The 22,189-nt window shown below is 44.7% G+C and overlaps 7 non-coding genes across 7 annotated transcripts; 4 read left to right on the top strand and 3 right to left on the bottom strand.

Moving 5' to 3' along the window:
* Nucleotides 1-7,107: 7,107 nt before the first annotated feature.
* Nucleotides 7,108-7,220, top strand: LOC134982470 (U5 spliceosomal RNA). Its single transcript, XR_010191163.1, has one exon. It is a non-coding gene; the product is annotated as a U5 spliceosomal RNA (small nuclear RNA).
* Nucleotides 7,221-12,040: 4,820 nt separating this feature from the next.
* LOC134982504 (U1 spliceosomal RNA) lies at nt 12,041-12,204 on the bottom strand. Its single transcript, XR_010191194.1, has one exon. It is a non-coding gene; the product is annotated as a U1 spliceosomal RNA (small nuclear RNA).
* Nucleotides 12,205-12,348: 144 nt separating this feature from the next.
* LOC134982343 (U5 spliceosomal RNA) lies at nt 12,349-12,464 on the top strand. Its single transcript, XR_010191048.1, has one exon. It is a non-coding gene; the product is annotated as a U5 spliceosomal RNA (small nuclear RNA).
* Nucleotides 12,465-12,734: 270 nt separating this feature from the next.
* LOC134982417 (U5 spliceosomal RNA) lies at nt 12,735-12,850 on the top strand. Its single transcript, XR_010191115.1, has one exon. It is a non-coding gene; the product is annotated as a U5 spliceosomal RNA (small nuclear RNA).
* Nucleotides 12,851-13,136: 286 nt separating this feature from the next.
* LOC134982384 (U5 spliceosomal RNA) lies at nt 13,137-13,252 on the top strand. Its single transcript, XR_010191084.1, has one exon. It is a non-coding gene; the product is annotated as a U5 spliceosomal RNA (small nuclear RNA).
* A 6,631-nt stretch (nt 13,253-19,883) lies between these two features.
* On the bottom strand, nt 19,884-20,047 carry LOC134982512 (U1 spliceosomal RNA). Its single transcript, XR_010191201.1, has one exon. It is a non-coding gene; the product is annotated as a U1 spliceosomal RNA (small nuclear RNA).
* A 975-nt stretch (nt 20,048-21,022) lies between these two features.
* Nucleotides 21,023-21,186, bottom strand: LOC134982681 (U1 spliceosomal RNA). The gene has a single exon (XR_010191356.1). It is a non-coding gene; the product is annotated as a U1 spliceosomal RNA (small nuclear RNA).
* Between the last annotated feature and the right edge of the window lie 1,003 nt (nt 21,187-22,189).

The raw sequence follows: 22,189 nt of genomic DNA, 5'->3' as shown, positions 1-22,189 counted from the left end.
TTCATTGGTTGCTGGAAGAAACATCTTACAAAAACTCTACAGATTATTGACTTTTTAAAGTTTTTCTAGGAAACGTTCTAGATGAATGCTTATTAGTCTTTGTCAGTATGTACTTTTCGCAAAGTGTCTCTGTGGCGCAATCGGTTAGTGTGTTCAGCTATTAATCAAAAGGTTGGTGGTTCAATCCCATCCAGAGACGTAATTGACCTTGTGATCAGATTTTGGTAATATTTAAGTAGACAAGTCAAAATTGCAAACCCCCTCTTATGGTGTAGGGTACCTGGCCTTCTCTGATGTAATCAGAGTTAGATTTGATTCAGTGATTTTATAAAAACAGCTAGGAAGCACAATTTAGCAGTGGTTTGCAGAGAAAAAGAAATATGCTGGCAAAAAAATCCAATTGAGTGATTAAACAGCTCTTCATTTTCTGGCTTTATTTTTATGCTAACAAATTTGTTCTCTGAAAAGTGTCCACAAAGCCAAGTATCTGATTAACATCTTTGTAGGGATGGTTTTTCACCTATTACTAAATTAAACTTGCTTCATTGGAAAGGCAGCAAGATGCATCCTCATTTCAATATCTACTGAAATAATACAGGTTGACACCAGGAAACATTAACGCCACTGCATCCTTGCTGCTTTCTCATGTGGAAGTCTGTTTAATGTGAAAACAAGGTGATATCTAATTAGCACACAGGTAAGGAATTAAGAAAATCTTTATTTAAGGGTGAAGATGTTTCTCACAATATCGTTGCCCCAATGCATCATTGAAATTCAAGCTGGAAAGATGATTTTAATATATCACTTGTACATTTTGTATTGCTCTTCTGGTGACAATGTAGTTTGTTTTTGTCAATTACCATTTTAATAATCGGGTAAAGAAAATTAATTGGATTTTTGAAAGAAAACAATACTGTCAATATACTATTAAAACAAATTAAAATGGTAAAAGTTATTGTACTTTAAGTAAAAATAAAAGCTAAAATATCAATCCCAGTTTTGGATTACTTTAATGAACAAAAAAAAATGCATATAGCAAAGGATAGTTTCAATCTGCCTACCTCTGGGTTATGGGCCCAGCATGCTTCCATTGCAGTACTCTGCTGCACATGTAAGTGCAAGAGATCCTGAAGCACTCACTCATCATGCGAAAGTACCAATGTGTTTCTTCATTGGTTGCTGGAAGAAACATCTTACAAAAACTCTACAGATTATTGACTTTTTAAAGTTTTTCTAGGAAACGTTCTAGATGAATGCTTATTAGTCTTTGTCAGTATGTACTTTTCGCAAAGTGTCTCTGTGGCGCAATCGGTTAGTGTGTTCAGCTATTAATCAAAAGGTTGGTGGTTCAATCCCATCCAGAGACGTAATTGACCTTGTGATCAGATTTTGGTAATATTTAAGTAGACAAGTCAAAATTGCAAACCCCCTCTTATGGTGTAGGGTACCTGGCCTTCTCTGATGTAATCAGAGTTAGATTTGATTCAGTGATTTTATAAAAACAGCTAGGAAGCACAATTTAGCAGTGGTTTGCAGAGAAAAAGAAATATGCTGGCAAAAAAATCCAATTGAGTGATTAAACAGCTCTTCATTTTCTGGCTTTATTTTTATGCTAACAAATTTGTTCTCTGAAAAGTGTCCACAAAGCCAAGTATCTGATTAACATCTTTGTAGGGATGGTTTTTCACCTATTACTAAATTAAACTTGCTTCATTGGAAAGGCAGCAAGATGCATCCTCATTTCAATATCTACTGAAATAATACAGGTTGACACCAGGAAACATTAACGCCACTGCATCCTTGCTGCTTTCTCATGTGGAAGTCTGTTTAATGTGAAAACAAGGTGATATCTAATTAGCACACAGGTAAGGAATTAAGAAAATCTTTATTTAAGGGTGAAGATGTTTCTCACAATATCGTTGCCCCAATGCATCATTGAAATTCAAGCTGGAAAGATGATTTTAATATATCACTTGTACATTTTGTATTGCTCTTCTGGTGACAATGTAGTTTGTTTTTGTCAATTACCATTTTAATAATCGGGTAAAGAAAATTAATTGGATTTTTGAAAGAAAACAATACTGTCAATATAAAAACAAATTAAAATGGTAAAAGTTATTGTACTTTAAGTAAAAATAAAAGCTAAAATATCAATCCCAGTTTTGGATTACTTTTTATGAACAAAAAAAAATGCATATAGCAAAGGATAGTTTCAATCTGCCTACCTCTGGGTTATGGGCCCAGCATGCTTCCATTGCAGTACTCTGCTGCACATGTAAGTGCAAGAGATCCTGAAGCACTCACTCATCATGCGAAAGTACCAATGTGTTTCTTCATTGGTTGCTGGAAGAAACATCTTACAAAAACTCTACAGATTATTGACTTTTTAAAGTTTTTCTAGGAAACGTTCTAGATGAATGCTTATTAGCCTTTGTCAGTATGTACGTTTTTTAAAGTGTCTCTGTGGCGCAATCGGTTAGTGTGTTTGGTTATTAATCAAAGGATTGGTGGTTCAATCCCACCCAGGGATGTAATTGACCTTGTTATCAGATTTTGGTGATCTTTAAGTAGACAAGTCAAAATTTCAGACCCCCTTCTTATGGTGTAGGGTACCTGGCCTACTCTGATGTAATCAGAGTTAGATTTGAATCAGTGATTTTATAAAAAAAACAGCTAGGAAGCACAATTTAGCAGTGGGTTGCAGAGAAAAAGAAATATGCTGGCAGAAAAATCCAATTGAGTGATTAAACAGCTCTTCATTTTCTGGCTTTATTTTTATGCTAACGAATTTGTTCTCTGAAAAGTGTCCACAAAGCCAAGTCTCTGATTAACACCTTTGTAGGGATGGTTTTTCACCTATTACTAAATTAAACTTGCTTCATTGGAAAGGCAGCAAGATGCATCTTCATTTCAATGTCTACTGAAATAATACAGGTTGACACCAGGAAACATTAACGCCACTGCATCCTTGCTGCTTTCGCATGTGGAAGTCTGTTTAATGTGAAAACAAAGTGATATCTAATTAGCACACAGGTAAGGAATTAAGAAAATCTTTATTTAAGGGTGAAGATGTTTCTCACAAAATCGTTGCCCCAATGCATCATTGAAATTCAAGCTGGAAAGATGATTTTAATATATCACTTGTACATTTTGTATTGCTCTTCTGGTGACAATGTAGTTTGTTTTTGTCAATTACCATTTTAATAATCGGGTAAAGAAAATTAAGTGGATTTTTGAAAGAAAACAATACTGTCAATATACTATTAAAACAAATTAAAATGGTAAAAGTTATTGTACTTTAAGTAAAAATAAAAGAGCAAAAATATCAATCCCAGTTTTGGATTACTTTAATTAACAAAAAAAAAATGCATATAGCAGAGGATAGTTTCAATCTGCCTACCTCTGGGTTATGGACCCAGCATGCTTCCATTACAGTACTCTGCTGCACATGTAAGTGCAAGAGGTCCTGAAGCACTCACTTATCATGGGAAAGTACCAATGTGTTTCTTCATTGGTTGATGGAAGAAACATCTTACAAAAACTCTCCACATTATTGACTTTTTAAAATGTTTCTAGGAATCGTTCTAGAAGAATGCTTATTAGCCTTTGTCAGTATGTACTTTTGCAAAGTGTAGCTGTGGCGCAATCAGTTAGTGTGTAAGGCTATTAACCAAAAGGTTGGTTGTTCAATCCCACCCAGGGACTTAATTGACCTTGTTATCAGATTTTGGTGATCTTTAAGTAGACAAGTCAAAATTTCAAACCCCCTGTTATGGTGTAGGGTACCTGGCCTTCTCTGATGTAATCAGATTTGATTCAGTGATTTTATAAAAACAGCTAGGAAGCACAATTTGGCAGTGGGTTGCAGAGAAAAAGAAATATGCTGGCAGAAAAATCCAATTGAGTGATTAAACAGCTCTTCATTTTCTGGCTTTATTTTTATGCTAACTAATGTGTTCTCTGAAAAGTGTCCACAAAGCCAAGTATCTGATTAACATATTTGTAGGGATGGTTTTTCACCTATTACTAAATTAAACTTGCTTCATTGGAAAGGCAGCAAGATGCATCCTCATTTCAATATCTACTGAAATAATACAGGTTGACACCAGGAAACATTAACGCCACTGCATCCTTGCTGCTTTCTCATGTGGAAGTCTGTTTAATGTGAAAACAAGGTGATATCTAATTAGCACACAGGTAAGGAATTAAGAAAATCTTTATTTAAGGGTGAAGATGTTTCTCACAAAATCGTTGCCCCAATGCATCATTGAAATTCAAGCTGGAAAGATGATTTTAATATATCACTTGTACATTTTGTATTGCTCTTATGGTGACAATGTAGTTTGTTTTTGTCAATTACCATTTTAATAATAGGGTAAAGAAAATTAAGTGGATTTTTGAAACCGTTCAGGAGTACAACGTTTCAAACTCTAATTGAGTTTTTCGTCAGGTAAACATATACATACAGACAATGAACTCACCTTATATCCCCTCCAAACTACCATCACCAGCCCCGTGATTGCACGCGCTGCCGGGCGCAGGAGACCCGGCCCGTCCCTCTGGCGCGGCTTAACTGACGTCACCGCGTAGCTACGCGGCGCACGTCATGAGTGTAACTAGGCAACATGCTAAACAACGCCGCTACATAACACCATGACAACCAGCTAGTGACATCCGATAACTGCACAGACAATCATAATTAGCGTGACGGGCAACACACCGCTAATATCAGAGCCATCACAATAGCACGAACTAATAATCAAAATATTAGTATATAATAACTTTAAGAGCACTATCAGAATACACTTTAGATCAATAACGAACATTGCAGTATCGTAGAAAGCCAACACATCCTAAAAATCATGATAACAGACCACAAACCACAGAAGCAGATAAAGTTAAATGGCACAAAATCATTACAGCAGGGATCAATATCATATCTTCAAAAGTTTTAAATTGCGATTGCCACCTATAGGGGTGGCAATCGCAATTTAAAACTTTTGAAGAGAGAGGCAGAGTGGATTCACAGATTGGATGTTATCCATCCTAAAGGGTTAAACGAAATGAACTCATTCATTAGTTTCCGTTAATATCTCTGCTGTCTGTGTACACATTTTGTTACAACAGCTAGGGACATGATATGATATTGATCCCTGCTGTAATGATTTTGTGCCATTTAACTTTATCTGCTTCTGTGGTTTGTGGTCTGTTATCATGATTTTTAGGATGTGTTGGCTTTCTACGATACTGCAATGTTCGTTATTGATCTAAAGTGTATTCTGATAGTGCTCTTAAAGTTATTATATACTAATATTTTGATTATTAGTTCGTGCTATTGTGATGGCTCTGATATTAGCGGTGTGTTGCCCGTCACGCTAATTATGATTGTCTGTGCAGTTATCGGATGTCACTAGCTGGTTGTCATGGTGTTATGTAGCGGCGTTGTTTAGCATGTTGCCTAGTTACACTCATGACGTGCGCCGCGTAGCTACGCGGTGACGTCAGTTAAGCCGCGCCAGAGGGACGGGCCGGGTCTCCTGCGCCCGGCAGCGCGTGCAATCACGGGGCTGGTGATGGTAGTTTGGAGGGGATATAAGGTGAGTTCATTGTCTGTATGTATATGTTTACCTGACGAAAAACTCAATTAGAGTTTGAAACGTTGTACTCCTGAACGGTTTCCTGTCGTTTTTGCTGCCAAGAGGTTATGAGTGCCGTACGTTTGTTTCTCTACATGCTGTTTGTGTAAGGGCACCAAACCCAGTTTCTGTATTACTCGTGGAGTGCCGGGCCTGCTGCATTGTATATATATATATATATATATATATATACACACACGTGTATATTACTGTGGCCGTTTATTGTGGCCACCTACAGACAGCTGCCACCTCTCAGGCACTAGAGAGGCGCAGCTGCTGCAGAACCTATTGCCTTTCACATAAATTAAATAAGAAGAGGCAGAGGGGGGGGAAGAAGTGAACCTAGCTACAAGATGCAGGAGGGGGGGGGGAGCAGCGGGAGCCTAATAGCTGTGGGGGAGCTGGTAATAAGAAGAGGCAGAGGGGGGGGGGGGAAGAAGTGAACCTAGCTACAAGATGCAGGAGGGGGGGGGGGGGGAGCAACGGGAGCCTAATAGCTGTGGGGGAGCTGGTAATTAGAAGAGGCAGAGGTGGGGGGGGAGAAGTGAACATAGCTACAAGATGCAGAAGGGGGGGGAGAAGTGAACATAGCTACAAGATGCAGAAGGGGGGGGAGAAGTGAACAAAGCTACAAGATGCAGAAGGGGGGGGAGAAGTGAACAAAGCTACAAGATGCAGGAGGGGAGGGGGGGGTGCAGCGGGAGCCTAATAGCTGTGGGGGCGCTTGTCACAAAAAGAGGCAGCAGCAGGTACTGATGCGGGAGCCGGTCGCGGGATTGGGGGGGTAGCGCGGATAACAATTTGCACTGGATTGTAGGGAGAGGCGGCGCCCGATGCGGCAGCAGTGCGGACCAGGCCAGCGGGTGACTCTCCTTCATGTGCCCTGTGCCCAAATGCAGGGGTGATGGGGGGGGGATGCGGCGCGGGAGACCATCGCGTGGGGGAGCGGCGGGTAGTCAGTGATGCGGAGCGGACCAGGCCAGCGGGTGACTCTCCTTCATGTGCCCTGTGCCCAAATGCAGGGGTGATGGGGGGGGACGCGGGAGACCATCGCGTGGGGGAGCGGCGGGTAGTCAGTGATAGGCTGATACTGTGGGACCCGGGACCCCGGACTCAGGAGCACAGGCGGCAGCAGGCTGCACATAGCCCACATAACATAGTGGAATGTGTTATGATCGCAGAGGTGGGGGGGCGGCGGCACGGCAGGGTTGCAGAAGTAGGCACACAGTCAGTCAACTCACTTTTGAAGGCAGAGTCAGACAGACGTGGTGGGCGCACACGAGCAGCTCCTCTGTTTCTGCTGAGGCACATGATAAAAAAGTGTTCTCTTTCACTTTCGTTCACTAAGCAGTGCCGCCCTCCAGTGGTCGCCGCCCATAGGCAGCTGCCTAAAGCTGCCTAGTGGTAGCGCCGGCCCTGGCTGAATGAGAACTGCTGGCATGGCACTCAGGCGACAGGTGGAATCTTGGTCATGCTCTGGTTTCTCTTCAGAACTAACAAATATTTCGCCTTTTATTAAAGATTTCCGTGGAGAGGAGCAAAACTGAGTTTTATCTCAATTTTTGCATGCCCCATATCATACCTCCCAACTGTCCCGATTTTCGCGGGACAGTCCCGTTTTTTGGGGACTGTCCCGCTGTCCCACCTGCGGGCCGCAGTGTCCCGCGGTGGGGAGGACAGTTGGGAGGCTCTGTCTGTCGCTGCCCTGCTTAGCAGAGCAGCGGTGAATAGACGCTGTGCGCATGCGCACAGCGTCTATTCACTGAAGTCAGAGGGAGAGGTGGCATGCCAGCGGCTCACAGAGCGCTGGGCATGCCCCCTCAGTGCCGAAAACGGGGGCGTGACTCGCGATCGCGGGTCCTCCCGCGAAGCCACACCCCCTTTTACTTAGGCCACGCCCTTTTTGGGAGCGCGCGCGACTTCGCCGCGCGTGTGTCCCTCTATGCGAGCCGACAAAGTTGGGAGGTATGCCCATATTATTGGGGTTTCTTTTATCAGTTTAAAGACAGAACGAGTGTGCTTTCTTGTTAGCTTTAATGTAAGTTTATTTGCATAACAATGACAGTAAATGTTTGTTTCTTTTCAAACAGAACTTTCTTGACCATGCTACTTGCTTGAAAGATCTGGGAGCACATGGAAAACAGTACAAACCATGCAGTATCACAAGAGCCTTTATTTGATCTTTCATGAAGATAGAGCAGAATTGAGGACACGTCAACAATTTCTGCCGAAGGTGGTTCATCTTTCCACATGGTGCCTTTGGCCACTGACACCTTCGTTGAGTCAAAGTCTCTGGCTGTGGTCAGAACTTTGAAAATTTATGTCACCAGAACGGTTCAGATTAGGAAAACAGAGGCTCTGTTTGTCCTGTATGCTCCCAACAGGATTGGGTGTCCTGCTTCCATGCAGACCATTATGCGCTGGATCTGTGGTAAGATTCAGCATGCTCATTCCACGGCAGGATTGCCGTTACTGAATTAGGTGAAGACCCATTCTACTAGAAAGGTGGGTTCATCCTGGGCAGCTGGTCGGGGAGTCTCGGCATTGCAACTTTGCCGAGCAGCTATTTAGTAAACACTTTTGCTAAGTTTTATAAGTTTGATACCTTGGCCGATGATAACCTCAAGTTGGGTCATTCGGTGCTGCAGAGTCGTACGCACTCTTCCACCCGTTCAAGAGCTTTGGTATAACCCCATGGTTCTTAATGTGACCCCAGCATCCTCTAGGTCGTATGAGAAAATAGGATTTTAATACCTACCGGTAAATCCTTTTCTCTTAGTCTGTAGAGGATGCTGGGCACCCGTCCCAGTCCATACTGTGTCTGCAGTTATTACTTGTGGTTATACACATGTTGTGTTATGGTTCTGGTCAGCTTTTTGCTGCAATTGTTCATGCCGTTGGCTTGTGTTCTGTTGAATGCCACGTTCTGCGGCATGCTTAAGGTGTGAGCTGGTAAGATGCTCACCTTAGTTTAACAATAAATCCTTTCCTCGAAATGTCCGTCTCCCTGGGCACAGTTCCTATAACTGGAGTCTGGAGGAGGGGCATAGAGGGAGGAGCCAGTTCACACCCTTTGAAAGTCTTAAAGTGCCCATGTCTCTTGCGGATCCCGTCTATACCCCATGGTTCTTAATGTGACCCCAGCATCCTCTACGGACTAAGAGAAAAGGATGCCCTTGCGCACTATCCTGACTTCTCCTCCCGTCTGCTTACTTTGTGCCTTCCAACGCACAATGCGAACTACAGGTGGTGCTGTAGGGCCCACACCCTTTTACTTGCCTTACAGAACAGCTCTGGAGCTGTTACAGTGCCCAGCTGCTGCAAGAAATCAGCTTGAATGCTTCAGGGGATGGGGCATGGCCAACATGAGCCCCACACCAAAGGAGGGTGGGGGTGTTTAATGAAAACTAGGGGTCATCCAAGCACTGCAAAAGGCCGCCATGCCCTGCACGCCCCTTTTCTCTTTTCATATGCAGATGAGGGTTCCAGCCAACTTTGGCCCACTGCTTGGATAACATCACTGTATGCAAATCCGTCTGCTGCAGACCTTCCCCCAGGAATGCTTGTACTAGATGTTGCATATGGTTTGATATTTGATGGTGCTTCAGTATTAGGCAGCCTTCCGCCCTCCCATGTTCATCGGAAAAGATGTGGTCTCCCTGCAGTTGTTGTCCCCAGACGAGAGTTCCCTTGTGCTTCCTCAGTTGAATCTCCTTAACTTGACGGGGGAGGGGCTGCCAGAGCAGACACCCTCCCCAGCCCTATCCCAACTCATACTTATTTTGCATATGAGATTTCTTGATCATGAAGATTGTTCTCACAGGGTGAGGTTCATCCATTATATTTTAAAATAGGAAGGTACAAATTACATATTTGAATTGCATTTATGTGCTGGATTCAAATGTCCCCCCCCCCTTCCATTCTCAATTGTGCCCGTCAGCAGCTATTCTAAGGTTGCTGCCAATGGGTGTGACACATTTATTTCTTCTGTGGGGTACACTGGACTCCACAAGGATTCACATTGGGGTGTAGAGTAGGATCTTGATCTGAGGCACCAACCGGCTCAAAGCTTTTGACTGTTCCCAAGATGCTCAGTGCATTCTCCTCTATAACCCCGCTTCCATGAACAGGGAGCTCAGTTTGTAGTTGGTGCCTTCAGTAGCAGGCCACTTAACAGGGGCCTGCCTCAGGCAGCCTATTCTTAGCTATAAATTTTGACAAGAAAAGAAGAACTTGTTTTATGAGAATCTACAAGGGCTGCAGCAGGCTAGGTCTAATAGACATCTTTACTGCAGCTTCATCACTCCCAGCGGCGCTGTATACTCCCGTGCCCCGGTTGCTGGGTCACTGCAGCGGAGGCTCCGGTTTCATCCTAAGGTCAGTCACACACACACCACCCTTCCGGATCACGAGGCCGCTGATGAAGGGGAGCGTGGCCGTAGGGGGTGGACCGTGTGCGCACTGGCGTGGACACTGATTACTGGGCAGCCGCTCCACTAGCCACCAGGTACAGTTAAGGAGCACAGGTCTGGGGGTTTTTCTCCTATATTAACCCAATTTTGTACTGCCCGCAGCGCATTGTGATAGGTAATAGGGCCTGATTCAGGTTGGATTGCAATCACAATAAGCGATCCAACTGCAAAAATTGCTAAGAGCATACGCATGTGCCTGCATTTTCTGCGGCACCCCGCAGAGAATGCGATCGCCTCTGCCTGTCAATCGGGGCGGGGGGGGGGGATAGGTGGGTCAGCAACACTCCATTTCCAAGTCAGGGATGGAGCGGTGCGGGTGCAAGGCTTCAAAATGGGGTCTGCAACGGAGGAGACACAGGGGGCGTGGTCACAGCGGCTGTATGACATCACATTCAGCCGCTGTGATCACAAAAATGGTGGCGGCTTCCTGCGCGCACATACAGTCTGCACCAGCAGGAGGCTACACCATTTTTTATGATCACGCTGAACTGCAGTGCGACTGCAATTACAGCATGGTCAAGAAGGGAGGCGTCATGCTGGGTGGCCATGCCTTTTCACTGTGCAGGAGCCAGCACCGCTCACACACCAGTCCCCGGGTGCAGCCCCCAACCCCCGGGACACCCGGAGCAACAAAATGTAGATTCAGGCCACCAGGCCACGCCCCTACCTATGAAACCATGCCTCCTTTTTACCATTGCGCTGCTTATCTGCGCGCACTGCATTACAATCTCCCTCGCCACCTCTCTGGGTGTCACCAGTAATAGTGACACCTCTGCCATGCTTGTAGCAGCTGGTCCTAAGATCTACGCCTCAAGCCCTGAGTGTTTGCCCTTGTGACTTGTTGATCATCATAGCGAAGCAGATGCTTACAGAAAACTGCAGGGGCTTAGATTGAAAATAAAAAAATTGATGGGTATAAGGTAGAGAGGAGCGGGTTCGGTTCTCCGAGAACCGAATTCCCCACGAACTCCACGTGGTTTACACTGGTCCGAGGCAGGCTCGGTTGTTCCCGCCTGACTCGGAAAACCTGAACAAGGGAAAATGTCATCATCCCGCTGTCGGATTCTCGCGAGATTCGGATTCCATATAAAGAGCTGCGCGTTGCCGACATTTTTACTCGTGCATTGAAGAGAGAGCGGAATGGACGTGGCTATGTTCTCTCAGTGGAAATCTCAATATCAGTGCTCAGTATCAGTGGTTACTTATTGCTGCTCAGTAATACTAGTAGTGTGTCTCTCCTGCTCAGTGTCAGTTCTCAGTAGTATCCTCATCAGTGCTCAGTATCACTGCTCATTGTCTTGTGCTGCATTGTGGTGCTCAGCATACTACAGTACATTACTAATAGTCCAGTGCTGCATCTTGCTGCTCAGTGTCAGTTCTAGTATCCTCATCAGTGCTCACTATCACTGTTCATTGCATTTTGGTTTTCTGTATACTACAGTAACATAGTAATATAGTAGCATATAGTAACATAGTTTTTGAGGTTGAATAGAGGCAAATTGCCCATCGTGTTCAACCTGTTTTAAGTTGTGATGATTCTACATACTTGCTGAATAATGTTTTATGACTAGTTAGCTACTATAACTCATGTTACCCCCGGATTAACCATGTTGATATTTTAAGTATTATAACCTTGGATAGCTTTTTCATTCAGAAATGTATCCATTCCTTTTTTAAATCCAATTACAGAGTCCGCCATTACCACCTTCCCTGGCAGGGAATTCCACATCCTGATTGCCCTAACAGTGAAGATCATAGTATCTCACCTGGCAGGTAAGTAGGAGTTGGGTTAGAGCTGTGGAGGATTGCTGCTCGGGCACCCCCTGTCAAGTGAAGGAGATCCAACTGAGGCAGCACAAGGGAACTCTCGAAAGAAGAACAAGGCTAGAGGAAGATCTGAGATAAAGAAATCTGACTTTTACCAGAGCTGACCAGAGGAAAGCACAAACACAGTCCCCCACTACCACAAATAATGCAGTCGAGTTTCCCACATTTGGGGAAATCACAGGGGTCAGCATACCCAGAATGCAATGAATGAACCTCACCCTGGGAAAACAATCTTCATGACCATGGTATCTCCTATGCAAAATAAGTATGATTTGGGATAGGGCTGGGGAGGGCCGCTGCTCAGGCACATCTCTGTCAAGTAAAGGAGATTCAACTGAGGCAGCACAAGGGAACTCTCATCTGGGGACAACAACTGCAGGGAGAACACATATTTTCAGATGAAAATCTTGGTCATGCTCTGGTTTCTCTTCAGAACGAACAAATCTTTCGCCTTTTACTAAAGATTTCCGTGGAGAGGAGCAAAACTGAGTTTTACCTCAATTTTTGCATGCCCCATCTTTTTGGGGTTTCTTTTATCGGTTTAAAGATAGAATGAGTGTGCTTTAATGAAAGCTCATTTGCATAGAAATTACAGTAAATGTTTGTTTCTTTTCAAACAGAACTTTCTTGACCATGCTACTTGCTTGAAAGATCTGGGAGCACATGGAATACAGTACAAACCATGCTTATAGCAAGGAGAAGCCAGGTGAGAAATCTGCTTTCTTTCAAATTGGGCGCTCACTTTGATCTGAATGAGGACTGCTGGCATGGCACTCAGGCGACAGGTGGAATCTTGGTCATGCTCTGGTTTCTCTTCAGAATGAACAAATCTTTCGCCTTTTATTAAAGATTTCCGTGGAGAGGAGCAAAACTGAGTTTTATCTCAATTTTTGCATGCCCCATATTATTGGGGTTTCTTTTATCAGTTTAAAGACAGAACGAGTGTGCTTTCTTGTTGGCTTTAATGTAAGTTTATTTGTATAACAATGACAGTAAATGTCTGTTTCTTTTCAAGCAGAACTTTCTTGACCATACTAATTGCTTGAAAGATCTGGGAGCACATGGAAAAGAGTACAAACCATGCTTATAGCAAGGGGAAGCCTGGTGAGAAATCTGCTTTCTTTCTTTCATATTGGGTGCTCACTTTGAGCTGAATGAGGACTGCTGGCATGGCACTCAGGCGACAGGTGGAATCTTGGTCATGCTCTGGTTTCTCTTCAGAACGAACAAATCTTTCGCCTTTTACTAAAGATTTCCGTGGAGAGGAGCAAAACTGAGTTTTGTCTCAATTTTTGCATGCCCCATATTATTGGGGTTTCTTTTATCAGTTTAAAGACAGAACGAGTGTGCTTTCTTGTTAGCTTTAATGTAAGTTGCCATAGATGCAGTGAAACACGGGTGTAGGGCACGGCGTGTCCGCGTGTATTTGACTCATGTGAAATGTTATAAAACAAAAATATATGATTATGATGTTAGCTGTTAGTCTCCACTAATAGGGAATAGAAGCTGAGCTATAAGAAAGGAATACACTAGATATGATGTCACTTAGCAATTACAATGTCTAAAGTGCATACAGATAGCTACTAATAACTCTTGATAAGAAAGTATATCAGTGTGGGTATATTTATATGATGGGATATTGGGACTAGTGAATATATATCACTCCTGCTGTCCAGATTGGCAATAACCAGACAATTATGATAAGAGTAGAGATGTCACATGGGCTGCTATAGATATTAATTTAATGCTGTATGTGTCATTTGTTACAAATGGATACATTTTCTATGAGTCAGCCTAGCAGCTGCATGTTCTAACAGAACACTATCCTCACACAGAATCTGCTAACCTTGAGATAACTAAATGACAGTGTGTAACAGTCTCTTTACTATAAGACTGTTACAAAGTAATATATATATTTGAAGTCAGTCTAGCAGCTGTGTGTTCCAGCAGTTTATAAGACAAAGAAAATCTCCTATTGTGGAATCTAGACACATGGGACTGCTGGCCTGTGTCATACTATTTCTATGTAATACCAGTAACATGTATATAACTGTTACATAATTGTTACAAATGGATAAATCTTTGAGTCAGCCTAGCAGCTGCATGTCCTAACAGGACACCATAAATCCTTTACAGTGTAACAAATTGATTGGTAACACTTAAAGGCTGGAGAGCAGTTATATGCCTTACTAGCATACTCAATATACCACCTTATTACACCAGTTACCACGATTATTGACAGCGCATTTGATATATTATATTACCCTCACACTGAGTCTGTTTACCTTTAGATAACTAAGTGACCGAATATGTAACAGTTTCTCTATCATAAGACTGTTACAAAGTGAGATAGATATATTTGGAAGTCAGTCAAACAGCAGTGTGTTTCAGCGGTTTATAAGAAAATTCCTCATTGTGGAATCTGGACCACTAAGGGTTATTATATATATAGCACATGGAATTGCCACATCTCCCTATATGATAATTTCATTACACTGTAACATAATAAGAATTAACTCTTTAACAGTGTAAATAGAGAGTAATGAATCTCTGACACATGGAATATATTATTTCTTAGATGAATTGGATAAACCATTATGACAGACACTTTGCTTCCTAATAAGAATTGAGGTGGCTATACCTCTAAGGAAAGCATTATTGCCTACGCCTAGATCAGATTAAATAAGATCTGGCTGAATATATGAAGGAAGGTTGCTATTTATATGAGAATTGGAATTGCTATATTCCTTAAGGCAACCCCACCGATTGATATATGTTGTCAATTAAGTATATCTGAACGGCTATATCTGGACCAGATTTAATAAGATCTGGCTGATTATATGAAGGAGGGCTGCTATTTATATTGGAATTGCCATATTCCTTAAGGCAACCGCACCTGTTGGTATATCTCGCCAATTAACTATATCTAAACAGCTAAATTAAAGATATTCATCATTTTTTTAGTTTGGATATTAATAAATATGATCTTTCCATGATGCATAGAGATTTCCCTATCAAGTGATTCCTTATCCGATATAGAAAGCTATCCCCCTATGGTATTGAATTTAGGAATATAGTCTTAGGGGACACAGAGAAATAAGTGATCCCCATCTACCTAAGCACCCCACAAATTGGAGGTTAGCTTACCGGTTATACTCAATCACCCCCACAAATTCGCCAATGGGGATGGCTTCCCGGGAGGTAACCCCTATTGAGTGAAGGGAGTATATAGGATATGACCCAGTGGTACCTGACGACATAGATACTAACAGCTATTTAATAACATTACGCTAGAAAGTGATTATTAGCAACATATATATCTATATAAACAACCCCGCCAGGGTTGTGCCTTCAAAAATAATCACACACGGACACGCTTTTTAAACCTTTTTTTCACATCTCTTTATTCTTCTTATGCACATGTATGTTAGTTCTGTGATTTTAACCTTTATGTTTCACTGCAGTTTGGGATAATAATATTAATATTTATCCAATTTTAATACATACTTAATAAAGGTTATATTTTATGATTCATTCATTCTGTCCAGTGCGTCAACAGTGCAGATTTCTTCTTGTTTTTTCTCCCAAATTCTATAACAATGACAGTAAATGTTGTTACTTTTCAAACAGAACTTTCTTGACCATGCTACTTGCTTGAAAGATCTGGGAGCACATGGAAAACAGTACAAACCATGCAGTATCACAAGAGCTTTTGATCTTTGATCTTTCATGAAGATAGAGCAGAATTGAGGACACGTCAACAATTTCTGCCGAAGGTGGTTCATCTTTCCACATGGTGCCTTTGGCCACTGACACCTTCGTTGAGTCAAAGTCTCTGGCTGTGGTCAGAACTTTGAAAATTTATGTCACCAGAACGGTTCAGATTAGGAAAACAGAGGCTCTGTTTGTCCTGTATGCTCCCAACAGGATTGGGTGTCCTGCTTCCATGTAGACCATTATGCGCTGGATCTGTGGTAAGATTCAGCATGCTCATTCCACGGCAGGATTGCCGTTACTGAATTAGGTGAAGACCCATTCTACTAGAAAGGTGGGTTCATCCTGGGCAGCTGGTCGGGGAGTCTCGGCATTGCAACTTTGCCGAGCAGCTATTTAGTAAACACTTTTGCTAAGTTTTACAAGTTTGATACCTTGGCTGATGATAACCTCAAGTTGGGTCATTCGGTGCTGCAGAGTCGTACGCACTCTCCCACCCGTTCAAGAGCTTTGGTATAACCCCATGGTTCTTAATGTGACCCCAGCATCCTCTAGGTCGTATGAGAAAATAGGATTTTAATACCTACCGGTAAATCCTTTTCTCTTAGTCCGTAGAGGATGCTGGGCACCCGTCCCAGTCCATACTGTGTCTGCAGTTATTACTTGTGGTTATACACATGTTGTGTTATGGTTCTGGTCAGCTTTTTGCTGCAATTGTTCATGCCGTTGGCTTGTGTTCTGTTGAATGCCACGTTCTGCGGCATGCTTAAGGTGTGAGCAGGTAAGATGCTCACCTTAGTTTAACAATAAATCCTTTCCTCGAAATGTCCGTCTCCCTGGGCACAGTTCCTATAACTGGAGTCTGGAGGAGGGGCATAGAGGGAGGAGCCAGTTCACACCCTTTGAAAGTCTTAAAGTGCCCATGTCTCTTGCGGATCCCGTCTATACCCCATGGTTCTTAATGTGACCCCAGCATCCTCTACGGACTAAGAGAAAAGGATGCCCTTGCGCACTATCCTGACTTCTCCTCCCGTCTGCTTACTTTGTGCCTTCCAACGCACAATGCGAACTACAGGTGGTGCTGCAGGGCCCACACCCTTTTACTTGCCTTACAGAACAGCTCTGGAGCTGTTACAGTGCCCAGCTGCTGCAAGAAATCAGCTTGAATGCTTCAGGGGATGTGGCATGGCCATCATGAGCCCCACACCAAAGGAGGGTGGGGGTGTTTAATGCGAACTAGGGGTCATCCAAGCACCGCAAAAGGCCGCCATGCCCTGCATGCCCCTTTTCTCTTTTCATATGCAGATGAGGGTTCCAGCCAACTTTGGCCCACTGCTTGGATGACATCACCGTATGCAAATCCGTCTTCTGCAGACCTTCCCCCTGGAATGCTTGTACTAGTTGTTGCATATGGTTTGATATTTGATGGTGCTTCAATATTAGGCAGCCTTCCACCCTCCCATGTTCATCTGAACAGATGTGGTCTCCCTGCAGTTGTTGTCCCCAGACGAGAGTTCCCTTGTGCGTCCTCAGTTGAATCTCCTTAACTTGACGGGGGAGGGGCTGCCCGAGCAGCCACCCTCCCCAGCCCTATCCCAACTCATACTTATTTTGCATATGAGATCTCTTGATCATGAAGATTGTTCTCACAGGGTGAGGTTCATCCATTATATTTTAAAATAGGAAGGTACAAATTACATATTTGAATTGCATCTATGTGCTGGATTCAAATGTCCCCCCCCCCCCCTTCCTTTCTCAATTGTGCCCGTCAGCAGCTATTCTAAGGTTGCTGCCAATGGGTGTGACACATTAATTTCTTCTGTGGGGTACACTGGACTCCACAAGGATTCACATTAGGGTGTAGAGTAGGATCTTGATCTGAGGCACCAACCGGCTCAAAGCTTTTGACTGTTCCCAAGATGCTCAGCGCATCCTCCTCTATAACCCCGCTTCCATGAACAGGGAGCTCAGTTTGTAGTTGGTGCCTTCAGTAGCAGGCCACTTAACAGGGGCCTGCCTCAGGCAGCCTAATCTTAGCTATTAATTTTGACAAGAAAAGAAGAACTTGTTTTATGAGAATCTACAAGGGCTGCAGCAGGCTAGGTCTAATAGACATCTTTACTGCAGCTTCATCACTCCCAGCGGCGCTGTATACTCCCGTGCCTTGGTTGCTGGGTCACTGCAGCGGAGGCTCCAGTTTCTTATTAAGGTCAGGCACACACACACCGCCCTTCCGGATCACGAGGCCGCTGATGAAGGGGAGCGTGGCCGTAGGGGGTGGACCGTGTGCGCACTGGCGTGGACACTGATTACTGGGCAGCCGCTCCACTAGCCACCAGGTACAGTTAAGGAGCACAGGTCTGGGAGTTTTACTCCTATATTATCCCAATTTTGTACTGCCCGCAGCGCATTGTGATAGGTAATAGGGCCTGATTCAGGTTGGATTGCAATCACAATAAGCGATCCAACTGCAAAAATTGCTGAGAGCATACGCATGTGCCTGCATTTTCTGCGGCACCCCGCAGAGAATGCGATCGCCTCTGCCTGTCAATCGGGGCGGGGGGGGGAGAGGGGGGTCAACAACACTCCATTTCCAAGTCAGGGATGGAGCGGTGCGGGGGCAAGGCTTCAAAATGGGGTCTGCAACGGAGGAGACACAGGGGGCGTGGTCACAGCAGCTGTATGACATCACATTCAGCCGCTGTGATCACAAAAATGGTGGCGGCTTCCTGCGCGCACATACAGTCTGCACCAGCAGGAGGCTACACCATTTTTTATGATCACGCTGAACTGCAGTGCGACTGCAATTACAGCATGGTCAAGAATGGAGGCGTCATGCTGGGTGGCCATGCCCTGTCACTGTGCAGGAGCCAGCACCGCACACACACTAGTCCCCGGGTGCAGCCCCCAACCCCCGGGACACCCGGAGCAACAAAATGTAGATTCAGGCCACCAGGCCACGCCCCTACCTATGAAACCATGCCTCCTTTTTACCATTGCACTGCTTATCTGCGCGCACTGCATTACAATCTCCCTCGCCACCTCTCTGGGTGTCACCAGTGATAGTGACACCTCTGCCATGCTTGTAGCAGCTGGTTCTAAGATCTACGCCTCAAGCCCTGAGTGTTTGCCCTTGTGACTTGTTGATCATCATAGCGAAGCAGATGCTTACAGAAAACTGCAGGGGCTTAGATTGAAAATAAAAAAATTGATGGGTATAAGGTAGAGAGGAGCGGGTTCGGTTCTCCGAGAACCGAATTCCCGACGAACTCCACGTGGTTTACACTGGTCCGAGGCAGGCTCGGTTGTTCCCGCCTGACTCGGAAAACCTGAACAAGGGAAAATGTCATCATCCCGCTGTCGGATTCTCGCGAGATTCGGATTCCATATAAAGAGCTGCGCGTTGCCGCCATTTTTACTCGTGCATTGAAGAGAGAGCGGAGAGGACGTGGCTATGTTCTCTCAGTGGAAATCTCAATATCAGTGCTCAGTATCAGTGGTTACTTATTGCTGCTCAGTAATACTAGTAGTGTGTCTCTCCTGCTCAGTGTCAGTTCTCAGTAGTATCCTCATCAGTGCTCAGTATCACTGCTCATTGTCTTGTGCTGCATTGTGGTGCTCAGCATACTACAGTACATTACTAATAGTCCAGTGCTGCATCTTGCTGCTCAGTGTCAGTTCTAGTATCCTCATCAGTGCTCACTATCACTGCTCATTACATTGTGGTGTTCTGTATACTACAGTAACATAGTAATATAGTAACATATAGTAACATAGTTTTTGAGGTTGAATAGAGGCAAATTGCCCATCGTGTTCAACCTGTTTTAAGTTGTGATGATTCTACATACTTGCTGAATAATGTTTTATGACTAGTTAGCTACTATAACTCATGTTACCCCCGGATTAACCATGTTGATATTTTAAGTATTATAACCTTGGATAGCTTTTTCATTCAGAAATGTATCCATTCCTTTTTTAAATCCAATTACAGAGTCCGCCATTACCACCTTCCCTGGCAGGGAATTCCACATCCTGATTGCCCTAACAGTGAAGATCATAGTATCTCACCTGGCAGGTAAGTAGGAGTTGGGCTAGAGCTGTGGAGGATTGCTGCTCGGGCACCCCCTGTCAAGTGAAGGAGATCCAACTGAGGCAGCACAAGGGAACTCTCGAAAGAAGAACAAGGCTAGAGGAAGATCTGAGACAAAGAAATCTGACTTTTACCAGAGCTGACCAGAGGAAAGCACAAACACAGTCCCCCACTACCACAAATAATGCAGTCGAGTTTCCCACATTTGGGGAAATCACAGGGGTCAGCATACCCAGAGTGCAATGAATGAACCTCACCCTGGGAGAACAATCTTCATGACCATGGTATCGCCTATGCAAAATAAGTATGATTTGGGATAGGGCTGGGGGGGGCCGCTGCTCAGGCACATCTCTGTCAAGTAAAGGAGATTCAACTGAGGCAACACAAGGGAACTCTCATCTGGGGACAACAACTGCAGGGAGAACACATATTTTCAGATGAACATGGGAGGGCAGAAGGCTGCCTAATACTGAAGCACCCCCAAACAACAAACCAAATGCAACTACTAGTGCAAGCATTCCTGGGGGAAGGCCTGCAGCAGATGGATTTGCATATGGTGATGTCATCCAAGCAGTGGATCAAAGTTGGCTTCAACCCTCGTCTGCATATAAAAATAAAAATGGGGTGTGCAGGGCATGGCGGCCTTTTGCGGCGCTTGGATGACCCCTAGTTCGCATTAAACACCTCCACCTTCCTTCGGTGTGGGGCTCATGTTGGCTATGCCCCAGCCCCTGAAGCATTCAAGCTGATTTCTTGCAGCAGCTGGGCACTGTAACAGCTCCAGAGCTGCTCTGTAAAGCAAGTAAAAGGGTGTGGGCCCTGCAGCACTACCTGTAGTTTGCATTGTGCGTTGGAAGGCACAAAGTAAGCAGACGGGAGAAGTCAGGATAGTGCACAAGGGCATAGAAGGGAGCGGCTCAAGAAAAGAGAAGTGGAAACAGACAGCAAACTAGGCTGGAGAGAGACCTGAGACAAAGAGATCTGAATTATACGAGAGCCGACCAGAGGAAACACAAATTATGTAATCAAGTGTCCCACATTTGGGGAAATCGTAGGAGCAGCACACCCAGAGTGCATTGCCCTGGGAGAAGCACCTTCCTGATCATAGTATCTCACCTGGCAGGTAAGTAGGAGTTGGGCTAGAGCTGGGGAGGGTCGCTGTTCGGGCACCCCCCTGTCAAGTGAAGGAGATCCAACTGAGGCAGCACAAGGAAACTCTCAAAAAAAGAACAAGGCTAGAGGAAGATCTGAGACAAAGAAATCTGACTTTTACCAGAGCTGACCAGAGGAAAGCACAAACACAGTCCCCCACTACCACAAAAAATGCAGTCAAGTTTCCCACATTTGGGGAAATCACAGGGGTCAGCATACCCAGAATGCAATGAATGAACCTCACCCTGGGAGAACAATCTTCATGACAATGGTATCTCCTATGCAAAATAAGTATGATTTGGGATAGGGCTGGGGAGGGCCGCTGCTCAGGCACATCTCTGTCAAGTAAAGGAGATTCAACTGAGGCAGCACAAGGGAACTCTCATCTGGGGACAACAACTGCAGGGAGAACACATATTTTCAGATGAACATGGGAGAGCAGAAGGCTGCCTAATACTGAAGCACCCCCAAACAACAAACCAAATGCAACAACTAGTACAAGCATTCCTGGGAAAAGGTCTGCAGAAGACGGATTTGCATACGGTGATGTCATCCAAGCAGTGGGCCAAAGTTGGCTGGAACCCTCATCTGCATATGAAAAGAGAAAAGGGGTATGCAGGGCATGGCGGCCTTTTGCGGCGCTTGGATGACCCTTAGTTCGCATTAAACACCTCCACCCTCCGTCGGTGTGGGGCTCATGTTGGCTATGCCCCAGCCCCTGAAGCATTCAAGCTGATTTCTTGCAGCAGCTGGGCACTGTAACAGCTCCAGAGCTGCTCTGAAAAGCAAGTAAAAGGGTGTGGGCCCTGCAGCACTACCTGTAGTTTGCATTGTGCGTTGGAAGGCACAAAGTAAGCAGACAGGAGAAGTCAGGAGAGTGCACAAGGGCATAGAAGGCAGCGGCTCAAGAAAAGAGAAGTGGAAACAGACAGCAAACTAGGCTGGAGAGAGACCTGAGACAAAGAGATCTGAATTATACGAGAGCCGACCAGGGGAAACACAAATTATGCAGTCAAGTTTCCCACATTTGGGGAAATCGCAGGAGCAGCACACCCAGAGTGCAATGGGCAGTGGCGGATTTAGGGGGGGGGCACCAAGGCACGTGCCCCCCCTGTCATTTTTAGTGCAGACTGACATGCGGACGAGGGTCCGCATGTCAGTCTGCGGTCTCGTTTCCTCCCTGCTGTTAGGAGGGACACGGAGGGCACAGTGCGCGCCTCTCCTGTGTCCCTCCTGGGTCTCCGGCGGCCGCTGGTCTCATAAAGGAAGTGCCGTTCGTGAGCACTTCCTTTATTACA

Source organism: Pseudophryne corroboree (assembly GCF_028390025.1).
Source record: "Pseudophryne corroboree isolate aPseCor3 chromosome 12 unlocalized genomic scaffold, aPseCor3.hap2 SUPER_12_unloc_1, whole genome shotgun sequence".
In the NCBI taxonomy this organism is placed as follows: domain Eukaryota; kingdom Metazoa; phylum Chordata; class Amphibia; order Anura; family Myobatrachidae; genus Pseudophryne; species Pseudophryne corroboree.
Note: the sequence above shows the minus strand (reverse complement) of the source record. Positions and strands in the feature narration are given on the sequence as shown.